The sequence below is a fragment of the Sander lucioperca genome, chromosome 17 (genome assembly GCF_008315115.2).
Source record: "Sander lucioperca isolate FBNREF2018 chromosome 17, SLUC_FBN_1.2, whole genome shotgun sequence".
Classification (NCBI taxonomy): domain Eukaryota; kingdom Metazoa; phylum Chordata; class Actinopteri; order Perciformes; family Percidae; genus Sander; species Sander lucioperca.
In genome coordinates, this window is record NC_050189.1 from 2352357 (window position 1) to 2364229 (window position 11873).

General features: G+C 40.0%; 1 long non-coding RNA gene across 1 annotated transcript; it reads right to left on the minus strand.

Annotated features, from left to right (window-relative positions):
* Positions 1-997: 997 nt before the first annotated feature.
* Positions 998-4851, minus strand: LOC116037840. Its single transcript, XR_004101962.2, has 3 exons — positions 4736-4851; positions 2390-2396; positions 998-1009 (listed from the first exon to the last, which is right to left on the minus strand). It is a non-coding gene; the product is annotated as an uncharacterized LOC116037840 (long non-coding RNA).
* Positions 4852-11873: the final 7022 nt, after the last annotated feature.

Sequence of the window (11873 nt, forward strand, 5' to 3'; positions counted from 1 at the left end):
TGACTAACAGTATATTCATCAGTTAAAAAGAAACTAAAAATATAATGATATAATAATATATACAAAAACCATTGAGGTGTCCTCTCCCTGCTGTTACATGAATGTACAGTAGCCTACATCACTATATAGTTACTGGTCCAGTGAACTAAGACTATAACTAAGGAGGATTGTACAATTAGGATAGGTTTTTTAATTGTACAATCCTCTGAAATTATAGTCCCAGTTTACTGGACAGAACACACACTGTGTGCTAAGAATGCCAAATACAATGCACATGGAAAAGTAATATACTGTACATGATCCTTTATTGTCAAAGAATACAAAAAGAAATAGATCATCTAAAAAGATGTATTGGTCTCTGACCAGTCTGCCGTTGTTAGAACCATTATAGAAACACGTGTATAGGACTTTATATATTATCCTTCATCGCTGACTTAATTTAAAACACATTTGAAACTTTATCAGCCTTTTCTTCCGGCGCCCTCGAGAGTGGCAGCCTTCTCTGTAGCTCGTCTGTTACGTGTCTGTTTTTGTCTTTTTAACTTTTTTCTCTTCTAACTTAAATGATTTTTTAGTCGTTTACACGCCTTGCGTACATATATATATATATATAGCGTGAAGGCTAGGCTACTGAGGAAGTGGTGGAGGTTTAAGCCATCTATTCCTTCGTGTGTCTGATGGGGAATGTAAACTCACTGGCCAACAAGACGGATGAGCTAGGTGCCCTAGTGAAGAACGTTAGGTTGTACAGGGAGTGCAGCATCATGTGTTTCACTAAGACCTGGCTTAATTGGAATATCACAGATGCTAACGTGGAGTTAACCGGCTTCACTATGGACCAGGGCCTTGCGCTGTTCATCAACAATAGATAGATAGATTTCTGGGACTCTTCAGTCTAGAGTAACCTCTTTCCTTCGCTCACCTCCTTTTTCTTCTTCCTCTTCCTCCCTCGCACATCTGAGTCTCCCGAGGCCTCACTGACAACTTTCCTCTTGGCATCCTTCTGTTTCTTCTCCTTTTGTTGCTGCATGTTCTCGCCGATAAGGTCGAGGGCGTTGTGGCTGTCTTGCAACTCTCATGTTTTATTCTCACTGGAAAGGTGAGTGCAGACAGAAGAAAATCTTGTCATGCTTTGTTTTTAGGCAATAAATTCTCACTCTAATTGTTAATTATTGTATTATTATTATAATTCACGATATTGAAGGGAATGATCATTTTTGTATCATTATTCTCATTTTCATTGGCTAATATTAAATCTTAAAATAATTGAATGATTATAATGTGATTTTTGCGAGGACCTGTACCAAACTAAGATGTTTTCTGTATTCTGTAGGATAAGATTTGTAGGCCGGGATGTCTCTGCAGCACCACAATACTTTGATTTGGATTTGGATGTTGCACTAGTCCATATTGCGATTTCAATTAATTGTGCAGCCCTAATTCATATTATTCATTTTTTCTATTGCCATTTTGTCAAAATACCAAACCTTCAACTTTGAGGGCAGGTAACACTTTATAATAACCATCATTAATAGATGGTAAATTGATAGTTAATTAATCTTTAGTTAATTGTCATTTAACTGTTAGCAACAGTCATTTTACTGTTAACAAACAATGAAATTATAATTTATAATGTTTACTAATTATTAGTAGTGCTGTAAATTAAGAGTCTATTGTTACAAACATATCCCTTATATACTATATTAGGTATATGGTTCAAATAATGGTTCAAAAAATGTTTGTAAACCTTTAATAAACCATTTTTAAAACATCTATTAACATTACATAGATAGATGGACCAGATATTCCTAACAATTTGTTAAGGGTTACTAGTTGCTTTGTAAACTGTCTATAAACAGTGTCTGGATGGTTATTATAAAGTTGCAACAGATGACTATAATACCTTTTTAAATAGTTAATTAATACTTTGTAAACCATCTATAAACATTATCAGGATGGCTATTGTAAAGTTGAGACTGATGTTTTTCATAGTTAGTTATTGGTTAGTAAGTGCTTGGTAAAGCAATGATACATTTTTTGCTCTTCATTAAATCAGGTGTGCCTTAGGCTGGCCACAATAAAAGGCCACATTAAAATGTGCAGTTTTACTGTATTAGGGGTGTCTGGGAGGGGTCTGAAAACCAGTCAGTATCTGGTGTTATGGTTAGGGGTAGGGTTAGGGTTAGGGTTCAACCATCTCTTTCTCGCTCTCTCTCTCTCTCTCTCGACCTGACTGCAGTTTGTCATCGTAACCGACTTGAGTGGGAAAATGCTTACATTCAATGGCGTCTGGCACTTTGAGAGGTGTTCTCTTCACGGATGAACTTTAACCCTAACCCTAACAACAGATACTGACTGGTTTTGGACCCCTCCCGGACCCCCCCAATACAGTAAAACTGCACATTTTAGAGTGGCCTTTTATTGTGGCCAGCCTAAGGCACACCTGTGCAATAATCATGCTGTCTAATCAGCATCTTAATATGCCACACCTGTGAGGTGGATTGATTATCTCGGCAAAGGAGAAGTGCTGATTAACTCAGATTTAGACAGTGTTCTGAATAATATTTGAGAGAAATAAGCCTTTTGTGCACATACAAAAAGTCTTAGATCTTTGAGTTCAGCTCATGAAAATGGGGGCCAAAACGAAAGTGTTGCATTCATAATTTTGGTCAGTATAAATATATATATATATATATATATATATATATATATATATATATATATATATATATATATATATATATATATATATATATATTATATAATTTAATGAAGGGCAAAAAAAATTATAATTGCTTTACCAAGTACTTACTAACCAATAACTAACTATGACAAACATCAGTCACAACTTCACAATTGCCATCCTGATAATGTTTAGGTTTACAAAGTATTTATTAACTATTTAACAAGGTATTATAGTTAGCTGTTGCAACTTTATAATAACCATCCACTTTTCATCAATCCAATTCAAATTCGAACAGTGAAATGTACTTTAAACATTTCCTGACACACCAATCTGAATACTTATCTTAAAAGTAAAAATAAGTACTTCTAATTATCTTCTCCTAATTATCTTAGTGTGTGTATTTTCAGAATGTGAGTCTGTGTGCAACTTAACTTCTCAATGCGTCAGACGTGTCAGATCAGGACGGTCTCTCGCTTCTCCCCCTCCTTCTCTCAGTCCGTCTGCTGGTAGGAGGGGTGAGATGGACCCGACTGACACACACGAGGCACTTTGTGGCACAAAACAGAACTCCAAAAAGCATTATTTGTTCTTTTATCAATATTATCACTTGGAAAAACTTCTACTCATTTTAGTCAATATCAATAATTATAAACAACATTTCTTTCCCTCATTCTGGTATAACTCTATAAAATCCATACAAATTGTGCTGGAGAGGAAACACTGGTTTTGAAATTGTTCTCTTTTACGCCTTAGATTACCTTAAGGGTTGTGTTTTAGCAAATAGTACAAGTCAATCAAAACAAAACTAAATTTTCTTTAGAGTAGTTTTAAAATCAAAATGATGTGAACACTTTATTATTGCTACTATATCCCTCCTATTTGAGTCATGAAAAACTCATGACTCAATAAGCAGCATATATAAATAATCTGTTTAATGGTTTAGCCATTAACACTGTCCTGTGTTACACAGCAAAAACATGTGTAAAAGCAACAAAAAGTTCAATAAATAATAATATTTTTTTTTTTTTTTTAAAGAAAAAGAATTCACCAAAATAAAATGTTTTCAACATCAATATCAATTAGTAATTTAGTTTTAAACAATTTGTGATATAGCAACTCAAAATACAAACAAGTCTTTAGTGCAGCTTTACTGAAAAACTCACTAGAGTAAAATATTAAATGAACTGCTTTTAGGATGAAATCTCATATCAACCTTTATTGATTTCAATATAACCAATAAACTAAGACAAATTAAACAAAAACATGTTGTTTATTATATTTTTGGGTTTGGTTTGCAACACAAAGTAATACTAATTGCTGTCTGGAAGTTCTAAAAATCATTATGAATTCAAGTTTTTAGGTCTAGTAGAGCAAACATAAGCACTTCTAATTTCAAGTCCATTCATCCAATTTGTTACCTGATATGGGAACATATCACATTATATCATTTATGTCAAAAACTGTACCTCAAAATCATTGCTGAACCTAAATTCCACATGCACAACTGCTGTTTTTTCTCTTATCTCTGGGTGTGTGTGTGTCGCTATGGCCTTGCTGCTCTGTAAGTCTAGTCTACAGTGAGGGGTTACCATTCACCTCACTGAGTGTCTCTGCTGCTCTCATTGTGGTTGTTAGATGTCATCAGGAATTGGTGCCTTTTTTGCAGTGAGATACAATACGTTACCAGTTGGTCCTCACACAATGGTGTGTTCGGTGGGTGTCCTCCTCGCCCAAGTCCAATGTGTGGAGGTGCTGTAAACAAAATCTCAAAGGGTGACAGGTTAAGTTGCTTGCGCGTGCGCATTTTCATAACCCTCCGTACAATAGGCAGAGCTCTTGTCAAACCACTATACTTGAGATTTTGGTTGGAATTCTCCATTTTGGAATTATTTCACTGAGTAGGGCTTTGGCTACTACACTAGCTGTCTGTTTTGACATGACACATGCCTGACAGTATTCTCTAAAAAAGAATAATTTTATCATTATTATGAAACAACTGTTTTTCCCTCAATTGTTTTTCGGAGTGTCTATTTGCACCCCCTTTTACACATGAGCTCTACTGCTTGTGCCGAGAGATGAGATGGCAGATGTCCAAATCAGATAGCATCAGAATCAGGTACAACAGAGAAGCCCACACGGTTCAGGCCAGTGCTAGAGTCTCTGGGAGAAGAAATGTCAAAAAATGAAATCAGGGTTAAGAACATTGCATCTGTTAGAGTAACATTTGGCAATCTAGCAGAGTAGTAATATCTAAGGTACCTGGCCACAGATAAATAGAGTTTTTCCATTTTGGTCCCACAAAATGTGTAACACAGAATGTGGAACAGAACGTATTTAATGCTTCGAGCGACAGAATCGAGTTTAGCAGAGAAATTTGCAACCGGACGGAGTTTGTCACCGTGGTGTTGCAGCAACACAGAGGTCACGCAGCTCTTGTGCTTGTCAACGGTCTGCACAAACTGTTTTTAGGGATCTGGCAGTCCCAGCGTCGGGGAAGACTGCAGAGCCAGTTTCATACTCACGAATGCTTCATCAGCTTCGGGTATCCAAGAGTGTGTTTGATGTGAACTGAGACCCTTACCATAGATCAGGGAGCTCAATGGAGCTTCCATAATTGCATAAATAGAAATAAACATATGTTAATAGGCGCATATTCCCAGTAGGACAATATTTTTTCTAAATTATATGTTTGGGAAAGTTCCAGTTAGTTACTTGTGTTTGGGTGAGATGGATTTACCATAAACTGTGATCAAATGACCCATAAAAAAAAAACTTCTTTTGAACAAACTGGAGTAAAAAAAAGCTTCATAGCCTTCTGTGGCAAAAAAAAAGTGTGACATTTTAGGTGACAGGCTCAAGTAAAAATCCTGATAGTTAACACTTAAACTGAAAAAGCTGCTATTCTGTTAATTTTTACAGGAAAACAGCACTATACCAATAAAAAAACGTTCTCCCGAAGGAGAAAAGAGCAGATGCTCAAACGTTGAGAGATGTAGAAAAAACACACAAGGAGTTGGGCACAAAAAAAAACAAACGATATTGGTTGTCAGTCAAGCATGCAGTCACACAGTCAGTATTAGTCCAAATCACATGTGAGTTAGTCAAACCATCATTTATGTCTCTAAAGAACCGTTTTGAGCATTCTTCATCGTGCCCTGTAGTAACATGAGCTGTGCAATGCAAGTTGTCAGGTTTGATACAGTCAGAGGCAGGGCTGATTACAGACGCCGCCTCAGTGAGGACATTTTAGCCACACTGTAATTAACAAATGTGGTTATATCAGATGCATCATTACGAGAAATTCTCAATCCGTCAGGTGTTGAGGTTAAAACAATGTTAAAAGTGCACATTAAATCACGACCAAGCAAAATAAGTGGACATGAATCAGACACCAAAAAAGACTAAACTGTCTTCAGTTTCCCATGTACATGAGAAAGGAACAGAGAAATGTTCTTTTACTGCTTGACCTGTAGTCCCAATTGACCAAATAAAATGACCACTAAGCTTCGGTGTCAAATCTTTAGCTCTAATAATCAAGTTTGTAGCACCAGAGTCAACTAAATAAGTGAGTGGAACCCCGTTAACTTTACACTCAATGGTAGGCATTTTCTTGTAGGCTTCAGAAGATAACATACTAGAAGTTGGTTTACCTTTTTAAATTCTTTTTCAGAAATTTCTAACCTATCAATGGTCCCTAATAGCAAAAGAAACAGTGTATCAGTGCCAAGCATTTCTTCATTGCATGAAGCAAAGTCAAGTGTGTGGTTGCAGTAGCCTACCTCATCAGTGTTTGGACTCAGTCCATCAGAGGGACAAGTGCTGTTCTCCATCTGAGGTGGTTTGTGCTTTTTTTTCTGGGCAGTTACATACCCAATGTCCAAAGTCCTTGCAGTACCAACACTGGTCTGGGTTGTAGGGTCATCATTTTGTCCACGGTACCCGACTCGGCCTCCTCTGTCTCCACCACGTCCTTCGTGGGAGCGGCCTTTTTCGGGTCTGCATCGTTGGTCTTTCCACACGATGCAGGTGTGACGGATGCTGTCGGTCATGTTCGAGAGGAGTCTGGGATTTGGGCGGCGATGCACAAAACATGTGTCCTCTTCGTCCCACCGTTTTTCCCAGCTCATCCTCCTGGCTTGTAGAGAACTGGAAAGCTCAGAATATGGGCTTTGGTTAGGTTGTAGAACTGATAAGGAGGTTATTGGTGTATGTGTGTTTTTGCATTATTTCCCTGAATCACTATACCTTTTATCCATAGTTAAAACATTTCTTGTTTTTTTTTTTGTTTGTTTTTTTGTTTTTTTCTAGTAGCTTTAAATCTTCTGTCTTAATCATTGATTTTCCCATTAATTCCATTTCTACTTCTTCTAAATCCTGTTTTAACACTTTCAGCTTTCCCGTACTAAGGGAGCTGTTTTGAGGGAATCAAATTTTTGACCAGTATGGTAAACATTCAACACATTCCATTCCATATCTCCGAACCATCTCCTCCACCACAGGCCCCTTCGGGACTGGTGACGATTGGTTGGAGCTCATCCTTTCAGAATGAGGGAAGTCAACTTCTTAACCTTCGAGCAAAGGTTTTTTGTATTTTATTAAGTATATTTGCAAATATAGGAGGAACACATTTCACAGAAGGCACAGGTGTGGAAAAGCTCTTCAATGAGTGAACAGAAACACTGAACTTAAATACATCTTCAGAGTGACAGCACACACACACTTGGCTTATTATGACTCTACATTTCTCACAGGCAATCTGATACACATGAAGACAATCAAGAAAAACACAAGAGACATCTTGGAGCCATTTCGCCTCCTTCCCCCTGTACGACTTTCACCCCCCCAGTTGCATCTCAACTGGCATAGGAAAACTAAATGTATCAGGAGAGATAGTTTTAGGGTGACCTTGTAGCCCCTATCTGTTCAGACAAACAGTGCTCACATTATGTTCCAGACTTTGTGATTCTCACTTAGTTAGAATCAGATTCTTCATGTGGGAATGAGATAAACTCCCTTTCAGCATTGTGAGAGAAAGCTAATAGAGAAGAAAATAAGACAAAAATATAAAGAATCATGCTTAAATGTAAATTTGCCATTACAGATGCAAACTGTCCTGCACATACCAGAGAGTGCTGTGCAAGAAGTAATACAACAGCTTTGTCAAATCATTAAGCTGTCACATAACAGAGTGAGGGCCGTACTAAAGAAATATTATGTTGACATTAATGAAACAGTTGTGAGAGAGGTTACCAGTGTCGTGTCAAAAAGTAACATAATTGCATTTTGTGCCAAAGATGGATCCCTAGGAACTGCTAAAAGGAGAGCGGCCTATGTACGTAGAGAGTTTCCACTGGTGAACCCTATTGAATATTGTGTGGAAAAAGGCAACAAAACACTTGCATATGTCCCTATTGTTCCCATGCTCCAGAAGTTGATGAACAAAACTAATATATTAGATAAAGCCATGTCAGAAAAAGTCCATGTTCCACAGGAATATAGATCATATGTAGATGGGCAGTGCTTTAATGAAAACTCTCTTCTTGCAAGGGACAAGTTCACAATTGCTCTTGGACTTTACATTGATGACTTTGAAGTAGCCAATCCTCTAGGAACATCAAAGCTGAAACATAAAATGTGTGCCATATACTGGGTCATTGCCAACATACCTGCAAAATATAGGTCAACCCTTAACTCAATCCAACTTGCACTACTGTGCAATACCTCAACAGTCAAAGAGTGTGGTTACGCTAAAGCTCTGCAACCTCTTATCTATGATCTAAAGTCATTGGAGCAAAATGGTGTTGACTTGGAACAACTAGGTGAGAGTGTGAAAGGCACAGTCTTACATGTTGCTGCTGATAATCTTGGTGCCCACTCCCTTGCAGGATTCCTGGAGAGCTTCACTGTTGACAAGTTCTGCAGATTCAGGTATGTTCTGGTTTCTTTAAACTCAGAGACAAAGACTCCCATGATAAGCAGGTGCAGGAGGTGAGAAAGGACCCAGCATTGAGTCGGACTTATGGTGTGAAAAGAGCATGTCCTTTAACTGAGAATCTTGAGTTTTGTTTTGTTTTGTTTTGTTTTGTGTTTTAACTTTGTTTCTTGCGATGGTACCCGTATCTCATTCACAAGTGAAGAGCTCGTGAACTTCAGGGCAACAACACCATCAGACTTATTTCCCACTTTTCTTCTCCCTTCACTGGAAATTTTGGACATTCTGGTCAAAGGTGCGCTCACCTTTGCTCACGCAGCGAAACGCCGGAGGAGAGGGAAACGGGCCGGTGCGCTGGTGCGTCTCCGCCAGCGAGGATCACGCACACCGTTACCTGGAATATTCCTCTCTAACGTGCGCTCTCTGCCCAACAAAGTGGAGGAATTACAACTGCTGTTGGGGGGAAACAAGGACTTTTCTTCATCTGCTGTTTTGTGCTTCACGGAGACGTGGCTCTGTGGATTAATACCGGACTCTGCGCTGCAGCTGGCAGGCTTCCAGCTTTTCAGAGCGGACAGAGACACGGACCTCTCTGGCAAAACTAAAGGTGGAGGAATCTGTTTCTACATCAACAGCGGTTGGTGCAACGACGTGACAGTGATCCAGCAGCATTGTTCTCCTGACCTGGAGTATTTCATCATAAACTGTAAGCCTTTTTATTCACCCCGTGAGTTCCATTCATTCATTCTGGTCGGTGTTTACATCTCACCGCAGGCCAACGTGAAGGACGCGCAGCGCATGCTTGCCGACCAGATACTGTGTGTGGAGCGGACCAACCCGGACTCCCTAGTTATTGTCCTTGGTGACTTTAATAAAGGGAACCTCACTCATGAACTCCCTAAATATAGACAACATATTAAATGCCCGACCAGAGAGGAGAACATTCTGGATCACTGTTACACCACAGTCAGGGATGCTTATCACGCCGTCCCCCGTGCTGCACTGGGACACTCTGACCACGTCATGGTCCACCTGATCCCCGCCTACAGGCAGAAACTAAAGCTCTGCAAACCTGTAGCGAGGACATCAAGGAAGTGGACCAGTGAGGCTGTGGAGGATCTCCAGTTGTGTTTGGATTGTACTGACTGGGATGTGTTCAGGACTGCTACCAACAGTCTGGATGAGTACACAGAGGCTGTGATGTCATACATCAGCTTCTGTGAGGACTGCTGTGTTCCATCAAGCACCAGGGTGAGTTTCAACAATGACAAACCCTGGTTCACAGCCAAACTCAGAAGGTTAAGGCTGGCTAAGGAAGACTCGTTCAGGAGTGGGGACAAAGACAGATTTAAAGAGTCAAAGTACAAATTTAGCAAGGCAGTGAAGGAGGCTAAACGACGGTACTCTGAGAAGCTCCAACGCCAGTTCTCAGCTAATGACTCTGCGACTGTCTGGAAAGGACTTAGGCAGATCACCAACTACAAGCCTAAAACCCCCCACTCCTTCAATGACCGACACCTAGCCAACGACCTGAACGAGTTCTACTGTCGATTTGAAAGACAAAAGGACAGTCCTGACACCATCCCCCACGACACCTCACTACAGCTACAGCCACTGTGCATCACCTCCACCTCGCCCACCTCAGCAGGGTCCTGGGCCCCCCCACCAATGCCCTCCTTAAAGGTCCCCTCCACCTCCACCCCCCCTCCCACCTCAGTGACGACCCTCTCCATTCACGAGAGGGACGTCAACAGACTCTTTAGGAGACAGAATCCCAGGAAAGCTGCTGGACCGGATGCTGTCTCCCCATCCAGCTTGAAGCACTGCGCTGACCAGCTGTCTCCAGTGTTCACAGACATTTTTAACACCTCACTGGAGACATGTCACGTGCCAGCCTGCTTCAAGACCTCAACCATAATCCCTGTCCCCAAGAAGCCAAGGACCACAGGACTTAATGACTTCAGACCCGTCGCCCTGACCTCTGTGGTTATGAAGTCCTCTTTTAATTACATTTGCAATTACAGTCTTCTCTGTAATTGCAAACAAAGGCTACTGTACCAAATATTAACATTGATTTTCTCAGGTGTTCAAATACTTATTTGCAGCTGTATCATACAAATAAATAGTTAAAAAATCATATATTGTGATTTCTGGATTTTTTTTTTAGATTATGTCTCCCACAATGGACATGCACCTACGATGACAATTTCAGACCCCTCCATGATTTCTAAGTGGGAGAACTTGCAAAATAGCAGGGTGTTCAAATACTTATTTTCCTCACTGTACATACCCGTCAGGGAGCTTCGCACCAATACACCAATAGTGCCGATAGTACAGCTACACGGAGCCAACAGCAAAACTCTACCTGGTTCCATTACAGGAAGGATCGGGTTTGTGACAGGGAGACACTGTTGAATTACCGCGACTGCACCGCGGACGGAGGAAGCCACTGACGCGAAAGGACCCAGAGCGGAAATGTGCCTCCGGCGCCAAAGAGTAAAAAATGTCAAGAGGTCAAACCCCCTGCCTATATAGCATGCAGTTACTTCCTGATTGGTCCAGAGAGAGTGAGTGTGATTGAAACCATTGCGACAAAATCAACCTGCTACATTAAGAAAGAGATGGACCGGACGTTTGCTCTTCGGAGAAAAGAAGTCCAAAACAAGCCTGCCATCAGCCAGATGTTACATCGATGGCCAGCTCTTTTCACAGAAAGCCATGTATTACTGGTGAGTGTTTAAAAAAGACGTATGTGTCACTGTAATGTTGAATAAAATTTTCCATAGATTCTTGTTTTTAGCTTCTTATGCAATACATGTTTTGTTTCAGGTTTGTTAGGAGTTCACCAGAGTGGTGGGGAAAAGTCTGCAAGAGAATTTCTTTGATGAACTTGGCCGTTTCTCTCCAAGGCTGATGGACCTCTTTAGGAAGAAGAAAGGCCTGACCGGCCAGCTTTTGACTGTGCTTTTACATCAGACAAAGGTGGGTTTGACTACATTAGTCTACTACCTCTTCACTTTCTCTCTTCATCTCTTTTGTCTTTTCTTTCTTCTCTGCTCTTCATCTTTTTCTTTTTTTCTTTCTTTCTTTCTTTCTTTCTTTCTTTCTTTCTTCACTCCCATCCCATTTCCCTTCCTTAATCGTCTCCTTTCCTCTCTTCATTACCTAATTTTCTTTTCTGTCCTCTCCATTTTCCTCTCCTTTTGTCTTCTTGTACACATTGTGGGGAATTTCTGGAATTTATTCGATAAATAC